Genomic DNA, 13,255 nt, shown 5'->3' on the forward strand with positions numbered 1-13,255 from the left:
GTTCTCAAGGAGGAGAAGAAAAACACACTTTTTTTTCAACATTGGTTTGTCTTAGTCAATAGAACAATGTATCTTGCTTATCTTAAGATGTTTATTATGGCAGTGGTTGTGGTAAGATCTTTCTATTGTTAGTTCTAATCCCATTATCTTAAAATGTCAAAGGGGTGGTGAGAGGCCTGTCCCTCTAGTGCTTTCCATGATAACTAATGAGCCCACCTGATCTCACTCCCACTAGGACTAGCAATCTCCTCCCCCATCCCCCTCTCCCCCCTTCCCCATTCCCCACTTCCCCACCCTCTATTCCCCACCCCTGCATTGCTCTCAGAATGAAGCCTGTCATCATGTATTAATACTTCCCACCCCCAATGCACCACACATGGTGGGCTGTTGCAACAGGACCTTGCTTCAGACATGTAAGCGCCTCCCATCCATTAAACCATCCATGCCTCTGTTCTTGACGGCAGATTCTTTCTTTGTTCTTGAAGCTGGGCAAAGGGTCTTGTAAGCCTGAAGGGTACAACCCAACTATTGGTAGCAGGCAGGAGATGGCAGAAACTCCTGTGAGTGCCAAGATATAGGACGGAGGATGGGAAGTTATTGGGGTCATCCACTAGCATGTGGGGCCCCAAAGTTGCTGGGTGACACTGAGATGGCTGTCCACTAACCCAGGGGGCCCAAAATTTGGTGGCTGTAATCCCCAAATTGTATGGTATTCCCGAGGTCGCCATCCACTACCATAGGGTTCCCAAGAATTGCAGGGTGGAATCCCAGAAGCAACAGGGAAATCCCTGGGTGCCTGTCCAGTAGGACATGGGGCCTTTGGGTGGCTGTCCTTGTTGAAAGGGGGCTGCCGGAGATCAGGAGAACAATGGCCTCTGCTAGTTCTACTACTGTAGCAAAGTGAGGCTTTTGTAATTGATAAAGCAAGCTTAAATCATCTCACCCTCAACTTCTCACACAGAGTCCAAAATTCGGTTCCTTACATCTGTATCTCTTTTGCTGTTTTTCTTTCTGACTTATTTATTTCACTGTGTATAACAGGCTCCCGATCAACTGTCAGGAACAGTATACGAGAGAGCATGGTTTCTTTCAACCTGATGTTTATGGTAATCTGGAGTCCTCCTCAGGCTGTGCCAATACCCCCACCAGGAATCCTGCTTCTTTTCTGATGCATGTATGTGTGAATATTCTAATTCCAAGATAATTAATTGCCTCTCCAGCACCACCTCACTCACAAGGTGGTTATCACCTCCAGTTGCACTTTTCCTCTGGAATGACAGTGTCCTCAACCAAACTCTCTGGGCCTCATCCATGAGGGCAGGCTAACCACATCCTGAGAACTTCAGAATTCCACTGTGGAGGGGCTTGTCTCTTTGTTTGCAAAATCATTCATCTTCCAGCATCTCCGCCCTCTCCCGTGCAGTGTTTGTGTGAAGGAGGGGAGTTCTCAGTGATGACCTCCTCTTCTCCTGATCCATGTCCCCAGATATCAAGTGTCAGCAGCCCTCAGATGCTGAGAGCTAAAGTGTGGAGAGCTAACTAGGTGGAGGCATTATCCAAAGGCAATTGTTACACCTTTGGTAGACAATTTTTATTTTGCCACTACAGCTTTTATCGTTCAAGTCTTTTAGTTAAAGTGTTCAAGATTTGTTTTGCTCAGAATTTCTGCGTCGGGTATAGGGAATTCAGTGATGGTGTGATGTACTGTTGAAAGCTTGTGTCACAGAATCAGTGCCCTGCAGTTGTTCATTCAGTCTACATCCTTCTGTTGGGCTGACTTGTCGATCCATCTCTGTCTCGTGCTCAGAAGGCAGAGCAGTGAGGCCCAGGCTGTGACAGGGAGAAATAGCCTTGTTTCTTTACTTACTCATGATGTTTTGTTTTAAATTTAAAGAACAGCAAAAAAACATTTAAGAACTTATTTTTTGCATATTGATTTACTGGCCAGTTTGTCTCTCTCCTGCTGCGTTCCTAAACATTTCATCCTAGGGTTCATACAAATGGAAGGAACAGAATGGCAGAGGGCGTCAGCATATTGTCTGTGATTTTTAAGACGAGAAATTTTTTGTTTCTCATTTCAACTTTCCTGAAAGGCAAAATTTTAGGGCTATTTGTGGGCAAAAAATAAAACAAATATAATTTTGAAGTAGTTGAGAGAGAATATAGACAAATGTCTTTTCTGCTGACGCCATGGCAAAGTGTAAGTTAAATCTAAAGAAGGTCTACCAAAAAATGGAAGAAATCATAATATTTGAAAGTTTTCAAACAGTCTCAAAGACAGCCACGTGCACATGCTAAGTCAGTTCAATCATGTCTGACTCTTTGTGACCCTGTGGACAGGCTCCCCTACCATGGGACTCTCCAGGAAAGAATACCGGAGTGGGGTACCATTTCCTCCTCCGGGGAATCTTCCTGACGCAGGGATCAAACCCTGGTCTTTATGTCTCCTGGATTGGCAGGCAGGTTCTTTACCACCGGTGTCACCTGGGAAGCCTCCACAAAGCTGGCCAGGTGAGACCAAAAATTGTACATGTAGTCTTGCCCCCAAAAGTGGCCCCAAAGTGTTGAAGGAAGAAGAAAAGGAAGAAAACTTATTTAACATGAATTAGAGAGCCCTCTCCTTTGTCAGTTGGAGAGAAGCAATCTAAAGACAAGTCTGTAAATTGACGCAGAGATTTGATAGATCTAGGCGGGATGGGAATATCAGACCACCTGACCTGCCTCTTGAGAAATCTGTATGCAGGTCAGGAAGCAACAGTTAGAACTGGACATGGAACAACACACTGGTTCCAAACAGGAAAAGGGGTATGTCAAGGCTGTATATTGTAACCCTGATTATTTAACTTATATGCAGAGTACATCATGAGAAACACTGGACTGGAAGAAACACAAGCTGGAATCAAGATTGCCGGAAGAAATATCCATAACCTCAGATATGCAGATGACACCACCCTTATGGCAGAAAGTGAAGAGGAACAGAAAAGCCTCTTGATGAAAGTGAAAGAGGAGAGTGAAAAAGTTGGCCTAAAGCTCAACATTCAGAAAACGAAGATCATGGCATCCGGTCCCATCACTTCATGGGAAATTGATGGGGAAACAGTGGAAACAGTGTCAGACTTTATCTTTTAGGGCTCCAAAATGACTGCAGATGGTGACTGCAGGCATGAAATTAAAAGACGCTTACTACTTGGAAGAAAATTTATGACCTACCTAGATAGTATATTCAAAAGCAGACATACATCACTTTGCTGACTAAGGTCCATCTAGTTAAGGCTATGGTTTTTCCTGTGGTCATGTATGAATGTGAGAGTTGGATTGTGAAGAAGGCTGAGCGCCAAAGAATTGATGCTTTTGAACTGTGGTGTTGGAAAAGACTCTTGAGAGTCCCTTGGACTGCAAGGAGATCCAACCAGTCCATTCTGAAGGAGATCAGCCCTGGGATTTCTTTGGAAGGAATGATGGTAAAGCTGAAACTCCAGTTCTTTGGCCACCTCATGCGAAGAGGTGACTCACTGGAAAAGACTCTGATGCTGGGAGGGATTGAGGGCAGGAGGAGAAGGGGATGACAGAGGATGAGATGGCTGGATGGCAGCACTGACTAGATGGACGTGAATCTGAGTGAACTCCGGGAGTTGGTGATGGACAGGGAGGCCTGGTGTGCTGCGATTCATGGGGTCGCAAAGAGTTGGACACGACTGAGCTACTGAACTGAACTGAATTGAAGGCTAAACTGAAACCCTTCCCCACTCTCTGAGCAAACGCATGCACACACACATGCATGCACACACACGCATGCACACACACGCACATACACATCATGGTAAATTCCTGAATTACAATTAGATTTGTTTAATACTTCTCAATTCTACCTGAATAGACACATCCCAGGCTATTGGTTGGCCACCGTTGTGTTCTCTGAAATCCCTTTTTTTGTGTCTGTGTTCTCTCTTACTCCTGAGAAAAGTGGAAGGGATACAAGTGCAGTTATTATTTAAGGGGAACAATAAATTTAAAGCAAGGCTTTCAATAGGGAAGACAGTACTCATTTTCAGAAGTTTTCTCTCTCGCACCCATTTTGTGTTTTCATTTAGACATTTTCTATTTGGCCCAGAAAATGTAATGAATCTATAGTTTTAATTTTTACAATAGAAGTTCAGTTTTCCCACTAAACCTTGGATTTGTCACTCCAAATGGATATCAAATAAATGAGAAACTAATTAAACGCTGACATTATATAGGGATGTAAAGACTTATACACATGTACATACTTATGTAAATGTTTTAATATATGTAAAGATTCCTTTTCTTTGTGTCAGGAACAAAATATTTCCTTGACTCTGAACTGCGATTTTTCTCGCCTTACATTATACATAGGAGGTCAGAGTCCCTCAGCCCCTATAGGTTTCTGTATTTTGTTTTCTGTTTTAATCAGAGCAGAGGCTTGTGAGTATTAGTGCATGAGCTAATCAGGTGTTTCTGCTCTTTTGAGAACATTCATTCAGGTTCATGAGGTTTCATTTCACGGGACCACAGGTCATGAGGAATGGTGTGTTTCCTGCCATATCAGTCAACCAGGATGACACGGTCCTCAGAGTTTGCAGCCGCACTGGCAACCCACTTCAGTACTCTTGCCTGGAAAATCCCAGGGATGGAGGAGCCTGATGGGCTGCAGTCCATGGGGTCGCTCACAGTCAGACACGACTGAGCCATGTCACTTTCCCTTTTCACTTTCATGCATTAGAGATGGAAATGGCAAGCCACCCCAGGGTTCTTGCCTGGAGAATCCCAGGGACAGGGAAGCCTGATGGGCTGCTGTCTGGGGTCACACAGAGTTGGACATGACTGAAGCGACTTAGCAGGGTACTCAGGAAGGAGGAATATACTCCTGGTCTGACAGCTACCAGATTGCTGCCACTCCCTAAGGTGAACCCAAGGGAGCTCAGGAAATGAAAACATGCAAGGCGCGTGGTCCCAGGATAGGTGAGATGCATGAAAAGAATTTCAGTGAGCTCAGACTCTTGCATCTTCCCAAATATAGCAAAGTGCTAAATTCCTTAACTTGAGATATCTGGTTTTCTCTACTTCACAAAAATACCTTTGAGGTTCAAACTACCTGCCCTTTCTTGCAAACTTCTATATAACGTGGCCTCTACCCCCCACCTCCTTGGAGCACTTCTCTCAGGGTGACTTGAAATACAGTCTCCTGAGTTCCTACCAAATAAAACATAACTCTGAACTTTTAGGTTGTAACTTTTTTCTTCAAGTCGACACTCAGGAAGAATACACTAGACATCACCATTTCATTCCACTGTTTTTTTTTTTTTTTTTTCACAGTAGATCTATAGTGCTCTACAGGCTGTGCCAATACCCCGACCAGATAAGACATAACTCAACTTTTGGGTGGTGACTTTTTTCTTCAAGTTGATAGTCAGGAATAATATACTAGACATCACTGTTTCTTTCCACCAGTTTTTTACTGTCTATATGGGTGGAGGCACGATCCGCTTGCAATAGTTACACCTTTTGTAGACAATTTTTATTTTGCCACTACGTCTTTTATTGCTCAGCTCTTTACTTAGAGTGTTGAACATTTGTTTATCTCAGAATTTCTGAGTTGGCTATAGGGAATTCAGGGATGGGGGTATGTACTAACAGAAGCGTATATCACGGAAAAAAGTGACCTTTCCTTGTTCATGTGGTACATCCGTCTGTCGGGCGGACTTGTCTATCCATCTCTGTCTCATGCTCAGAATGCAGAGCCATGAGGCCCAGGCTTTGTCAGGGAGAAATAGCCTTGTTTCTTTACTTATGATGTTTCATTTTAGATTTAAATAACAACAAAAGATTTAGGACTTATATTTTACATAGTGATTTGCTGGTCGGAGTTTGTCTGTCTCCTCCTGGGTTGCATTCCATTTCATCCTAGGGTTAATACAAAGGGAAATAAAAGAATGGCAAAGGGGCTTCACCTCATTTTCTGTGATTTTCAAGGCTTGAGATATTTTGTTTCTCCTTTCCACTTACTTAGAAAGCAAAACGATAGTTGTTTGCCGAGAAAATAAAACATGTATATCTGAACGTCATGAAAGTGAAGAAAGATAAGTGACTTTTCAGCTGACAAAATAGCAAAGTGTAAGTAAAATCTAAAAAAGCGCAGCCAAAGAGTGGAAGAATCATAATGTTTGAAGGACGTTAAACAGTCACAAGACAGGCATGTGTGCATGCTGAGTTGCTTCAGTCGTGTCTGTCTCTTTGAGATCCACAGGACAACCTCCCCCAACCATGGGATTCTTCAGGCAAAGTACTGGAGTGGGTTGCCATTTGCTCCTCCAGAGGATCTTCCCGACCCAGGGATCAAACCCAGGTCTCTTATGTCTCCTGCAGTGGCAGGTGGGTTCTTTAGCACCAGTGGCACCTGGGGAGCCCCCACAAAGACAGCCAGATGAGTCCAAAAATTATCCACATAGTCTTGCCCCAAAAGTGTCCCCAAAGTGTTAAAGAAATAACAAAAAAACAAAACTTACTTAATATACAGGAGAAGGAAATGACAAATCACTCCAGTTTTCTTCCCTGGAGAATTCCATGGAACGAGGAGCCTGGCGGGTACAGTCCATTTCAGTTCAGTCACTCAGTCGTGTCTGACTCTTTGCGACCCCATGGACTACAGCACGCCAGGCCTCCCTGTCCATCACCAGCTCCCAGAATTTATTCAAACTCTTGTCCATTGAATCGATGATGACTCCAACCTCTGTCATCCCCTTCTCCTCTCCCCTTCAATCTTTCCCAGCATCAGGATCTTTTCCAAGGAGTCAGTTCTTCCCATCAGGTGGCCAAAGTATTGGAGTTTCAGCTTTAGCATCAGTTCTTCCAATGATTATTCAGGACTGATTTCTTTAGGTTAGACTGGCTGGATTTCCTTGTGGTCCAAGGAACAGTCAAGAGTTTTCTCCAATAGCCCAGTTCAAAAGCATCAATTCTTTGGCGCTCAGCTTTCTTTATGGTCGAACTATCGCATCCATACTTGACCTCTGGAAAAACCATAGCCTGACTAGACGGACTTTTGTTGCCCAAGTAATGTTTCCTGCTTTTTGATATGCTGTCTAGGTTGGTCATAAGTGACTAAATGTCCACTGGAGAAGGGAGTGGCAAACCACTTCGGTATTCTTGCCTTGAGAACCCCATGAACAGTATGCGAAGGGTATAGTCCACGGAGTCGCAAAAGAGTCACACTCAAATGAGCAACTGACATGTGTTTCACCTAGAAATTAAAGATCTCTGAGCATGTCAATTCCCAGGCAGACTGATAAGAAGTTGGGGTCCCCAAGGACGAGAGAGGGGTTTGGGGCTCTCCAAGTGGAGATAGGTTCTGGAGTTCCCAAGGAGGAGAAAAGAACAATCTTTTTTTCTACATTGCTTTGTCTTAGTCAATAGAACAATGTGTCTTGCTCGAGGACATGTTTCTCCTTAACAGAACCTTGTGACTTATCTTAAGATGTTTATTATTGGAGTGTATCTGGTAAGATCTTTCTATTGTTAGTTCTAATCTCATTATCTTAAAATGTATTTGGTGAGAGTGGGTCTAGTAAGATCTTTAAACCTTTTTTGATTTATTCTAATGACCAATTTTAAAAGTATATAGCTCTCTCGCTTAGGCTAGCGAGTGGGGCACTGTCCGTCCCCCTTCTGATGTCTATGTCAGAAGCTTTCTCTGTTTCTTTATATACTTTAATAAAACTCTGCTATACAAAAGTTCTTGAGTGATCAAGCATGGTCCCTGCCCCCAGAGGTAAATCTTCGGAGATCACGAATGCGACACTGTTCACCATAAGCTATTAGCCCTCTCATCCATTAACTGGAGAGAAGCAATCTAAAGACTGTAACCTGAAGTGGAGATTTGAGAGATCTTGTCTATATTGAAGCATTTCCCTGCTCCTTAATCAGTACACACACACACACAGACACACACAGACCCACACTCTCTAGCTCTCTCTTCCTGGTTTACTTCCTCAGTTACTGTAGTTCATTAGCTTACTAGTTCTCAATTCTGCCCAAGTAGGTACACCCAGGTTATTGGTTGCCAACAATTGTATTTTCTGAAATACCCTTATTTGTGTCTGTGTTCTCTCTTACTACTGAGTCAAGGTGGAAGGTGGATGCAAATGCAGCTATTATTCAAAGGGACATTGGGAGTTTTCTCCTGAAGTCAAGCAACGAGCAATGTACTTACTGTTTAGGAAAGAGGTAATGCACCTTCAAACAGGAGCTATTTCCTCTGATTCCCCGCACATCTCCCTACCCAGCATGCCATGGTGAAGGCTCCAAGGGTGTTAAAGTAGGGAAAGCAAATGAAGCATGTGCCGCCTTGGCCAGATGAGCAGCCTGGAAGCAAAAAACACATCCTGACCTTTCTCTCCACGCAGCTTCCTTAGGCCAAGACATGTCCTGCCTGAAGCTGGGAATAATTTCCTCTCTAAAATACGAAAGCTAAGGAAGCAGGCTTTTTCAAGTTATTGGTGTCAGTTCTTTCCAGGAAAGATCCTCCCCTAGCTCTGAAGAAAATGCTAATAAGAAGACAGACTTCTGCCTAGAAGAACAAGAAGCCGGTTCTACAGACTCGGTCAATGTCCTAGTCCATCCTGGCCAGTAGGTGGCACGCTTCCTCTGTAATAATTTTTAAAGGCTCCAGAGGAAAAGGGATCCTGCTTTCTAGGTCATTTTGGCCAAGGCTGTTGTTACAGTATTGTAACAAGGACATTCTCTCATTCCCAAAAGTATTCATCTCAAGAAAAACAATAACCTCTTACATAAGAGTTTCTGAGAAGCCTAGAACTTTGACTCAAACTTACAAGAGGTGGCTTTGCACTGTCAGGGCTTCCCTTGTGGCTCAGACAGTAAAGAATCTGCCTCCAATGTGGGAGACCCAGGTTTGATCCCTGGGTGGGGAAGATCTCCTGGAGAAGAAAAGGGCAATCCACTCCAGTGTTCTGCCTGGAGAATCCCATGGTAAGAGGAGCCTGGTGGGCTATTTTCACGGGTGCCAAAGAGTCAGCACAACTGAGTGACATTGCTTTGCACTCTTAAGGAGAATTCCATAGCCAGAACCACAGAGAAACAGGAAAGAGCTGTATGAATGGCTTGTGCAAGGGAAGGTCGAGTGGATCTGGAGAGCATACTGGGAATTGCTACATTGTGAGGAAGTCCCGGCATACTTTGTTTTATCCCATTTCCCAGATAATTGCATTTTTTACACACTGGAGGTTTGTGACAACGCCGGGTCAGGCAAATCTATCAACTGCATTTTAAACAGCTCTGGCACACTCCGTGTCTCTGTGTCCCAGTGCAGTAATTCTCAGGATAGTTCAAACCTTCACTGGCAAAAAACTCTGAAGGCCCAGATGATCACTGGTCATTTTTCGCAATAAAGTCTATATGGTCAGGCCAAACAGGATGGCTGTTCTCTTATCTCTGTACAAACCCTGCCCCACCAGTACACCCTATGCACCCTATACACTCTATGACTGGCTTTTCTCTGTACTTGTCCCAGGCCCCAGATTTCATCTTTTCTTTATCAAACAGGTGGTGAGGGGCGTGTCCCTCTACTGCTTTCCATGATAATTAATGAGCCCACCTGATCTCACTGCCCCAATGACCAGGAATCTCTCCCCCATCTCCCTCTCCCCTCTTCCCCATTCCCCACTTCCCCACCCTCCATTCCCCACCCCTCCATTGCTCTCAGAATGAAGCCTGTCACCATGTATTAATACTTCCCACCCCCAGTGCACCACACATGGTGAGGTGTTGCTCCAGGACCTTGCTTCAGACAGGTAAGCGCCTCCCGTCCATTAAAACATCCATGCCTCTTCTTGAGGGCACATTCTTTCTTTGGTCTTGAAGCTGGACAAACATAGGTCTTGTAAGCCTGCAGGGTACAACCCAATGATCCGTGGCAGCCAGGAGGTGGAAGAAACACCTATGAGAGCCAAGAGACACATGGGGAAAGGAAAGTTATTGGGGGCATCCACTAGCATGTGGGGCCCAAAAGTTGCTGGCTGATCCTGAGGTGGCTGACCAGTAACCCAGGAGGCCCAAAAGTTGCAGGCTGTAATCCAAAAACTGTAGGGTATTCCTGAGGTGGCCATCCGCTACCATATGGTCCCCAAGAATTGCTGGGGGAATCCCAGAAGCAACAGAGAAATCCCTCGTGGCTGTCCACTAGGACATGGGGCCTTTGGGTGGCTGTCCTTGTTGAATGGGGCTGCCCAAGGTCTGGAGAACAATGGCCTCTGCTAGCGCAGCTAGTGTATCAAAGTGAGCCTTTTGTAATTTGTTAAGCCAGCTTTCTAGAAGGAATTATTATTTCTCTTGTGCCTTTGCCATGTAAATGATCTACCTGGCTTTCTGGAACTTTAATGTTCTCTGATTTCTAAGATTAAGGAGAAAAAAGAGCCTTTAGGTAAACTCTATAGAAATAATTATGTTTAGATAACGTCTATGTAAAATAGTCTCCCCGGATTTTGGTAACTTGAAACTAGGTTAAGAGAACTCATTGACTTTCTGTGCTGTGTGCTTCTTTGTGGTGGCTTCTTTGGGACCCCATGGCCTATAGGCCTTCAGGCTCCTCTGTCCATTGGGATTCTCCAGACAAGAATACTGGAGTGGGTAGCCCGACCCTTCTCCAGGGGATCTTCCCAACCCAGGTCTCCAGCATTGCAGGGAGATTCTTTAGCTACTGAACCACCAGGAAAGCCCAAGAATACTGCAGGTAGTAGGTAGCCTATCCCTTCTTCAGGGGATCTCCTGACCCAGGAACTGAACCAGCGTCTCCTGCTCTGCAGGTGGATTCTTTACCAGCTGAGCTACCAGGGAAGACCTGCAGCCAGCTTAGATAGATATATAATATTATTTGTATCCAGACTCATATGTACCTATGGCTCCCATGTGAGAACATTCTTTTCCTTAACTTCTCTTAGCTTAGAAAGATATATAATATTATTTGTATCCCGCATCATATGTACCTAAGGCTTCCCATGTGAGAACATTCTTTTCCTTCACTTCTCTTTGCAGTCTTTAGTCTAATTGAAATAAAATAGTACTGTGTTTATGTCCTCTTCTCTGTAAGACTGAAAGTTTCCATGCAGTAGGAACTGCATTTGCTTTTTTCACTTGTATTCCTTGGTGACAATTACACAGTCTGTCACGTAGGTACTCAATGTATATGTTTAATATGAATGGAATGAATGAATAAACAAATGTAAACACCCATTCTTTAATAATATATTAAATGGAGGTTTGGATTTATTTTTTGAGTAAAGAAACTCATCTTCTTTCATAAGAATTTAATAAATAGAACAAAGTACAAATTTAATAATACAAAATGATAAACATGTTTTAAAACGTTTAGTATGATGTATAGATGAATTGTAATTTTACAAATATTTTAAGTATGTTAGGTTCAGGAAAGAATAAGCAAATCAGCAACAGATAACATCACGGCCGGCATGACTTTAGGACTCATGCCCCTAGAGCTGAATACTTTTATATCTACTTGCTTATGACTGCTGACAAAGTATCAGCTAAAGTAATTCAATGAATTTGGTGGCTAAAGCAGAAATCAGTCAACTGAAATGAACACAGGTGAGTGTACAAGGGTGATGTGGCATCTTAGTCGGTGAGAGTCATCTCAAGGTGAGTTCAGATCTCCATCCATCTTTCTGAACCGTTTGTACAAGGTGCTTGATGAAGAGAGGGCTCTCATCATCTCCACTCTGACGATTTCCCAGGCGCAGTCACTGTATTCTTTCTCTTTCAGAAAGCATGGTAGACATGGATTCCATGGAAGTACCTCTTCAAGGCCAGAGTGGGGCCCATCCTTCCCAGAGCAGAGGCTTCCTCTCCCATCACCTGCCCCAGGCAGGCATGGAAGTCCTCCATCTGCTGATGGAGTCCAGTGCGGAGCTGCTCCAGGAGGGTGGTGTCCAAGGCAGCAAAGGAGCGCTCTGTGTGGAAGAGGTGGAAGCTCTGCTGGAGCATCTCGTGGAGCACAGAGATGGTCTGGACCTCCTGGAGCTGGTCACCCTCTGCCATCTGCTGGGGAAAACCGATGCCTTTTCTGCCCTACAGACAGGAGTGAGGGGAGAGTCTGTTCTTTCGGGCCAGGAGCCTGAGGTTCTGCGTGCCAACCAGCACGTGGTTCTGAGACAGATCACAGGCCAGAGATCCTCCCGGGCTGTAGCTGACCAGCACCAGGGCCGTCAGTAGAGAGAGCACGAAATCCATGGGGAGGATGAGGCTGTTGCTGGGCTGGCTGAGACGGCATTTGGTGGAAACTTGGAGGTAGGGTGTCTGATGATAATCTTTCTAAGCAAGGCTTAGTAGGGAAGATGGTACTCACTGTCTGAAAATTTCTGTCTCACTTCCCCTGTATGTTTTCATTTAGATATTTTCTATTTGACCTAGAAAATGTGGTCAATCTAAACTCTTAATTTTTATGGTGTAAGGTTAATGTTCCCAATAAAGTTTGGATTTGTCAATGCAAATGTATATCAATTCAATTAGAAAGTAAAGAAAGTCTGAAAGTATGTAAGTATGTAAAAATTTACAGAGGTGTATATACTTATTATGTACACATTTAAGTATAATATATATAAACATTCCTTGTGTTCGTGCTATGTCAAAACAAAAGTTTTCCTTGATTCTTAACTGCATTCCCCCCCTTATCTTACTCATAGGAATTCAGAGTCACTCAGGCCATATTGGTTTCTGTAGTTTGTTTTCTGTTCCACAGAGCAGAGGCTTGTGATTAAGAGTGAATGAACTACTCCGTTGTTTCTGTTCTTTTGAGAACATTCATTCAGGTTCCTGAGATTACATTGCACTGATCATGAGGAGTGGAGTATCTCCTGCCATATCAGTAAACTAGGATGACACAGTCATCAAGAGTTTCCAGCCCTCCAGGGTGCTCAGGAAGGGGGAATACACCTGTGGGCTAACAGCTACCAAATTGCAGCTGCTCCCTAAGGTGAGCCCAAGGCAACTCAGGAAGTGAAAAAATGCAAGATGCAAGAAAATGCAAGGAAAAATGCCCCAGGAGAGCTGAGGTTCAGGAATGGAATGTTTTCACTGAGCCCAGACACTTACTTCTTCCCATACAAAGGAAAAGTGCTAAATTCCTTAACTTGAGATAGCTGGTTTTCTTTAATTCACAAAAATACCTTGATGTTCACTACCTCCCCTTTCTTGCAAACTCCTATATAAC

The 13,255-nt window shown here is 43.9% G+C and overlaps 1 pseudogene; it reads right to left on the reverse strand.

Moving 5' to 3' along the window:
* Positions 1 to 11,680: 11,680 nt before the first annotated feature.
* Positions 11,681 to 12,276, reverse strand: LOC138081076 (interferon tau-like; annotated as a pseudogene).
* Positions 12,277 to 13,255: the final 979 nt, after the last annotated feature.

This window comes from Capricornis sumatraensis, chromosome 6 (assembly GCF_032405125.1).
Source record: "Capricornis sumatraensis isolate serow.1 chromosome 6, serow.2, whole genome shotgun sequence".
Taxonomy (NCBI): domain Eukaryota; kingdom Metazoa; phylum Chordata; class Mammalia; order Artiodactyla; family Bovidae; genus Capricornis; species Capricornis sumatraensis.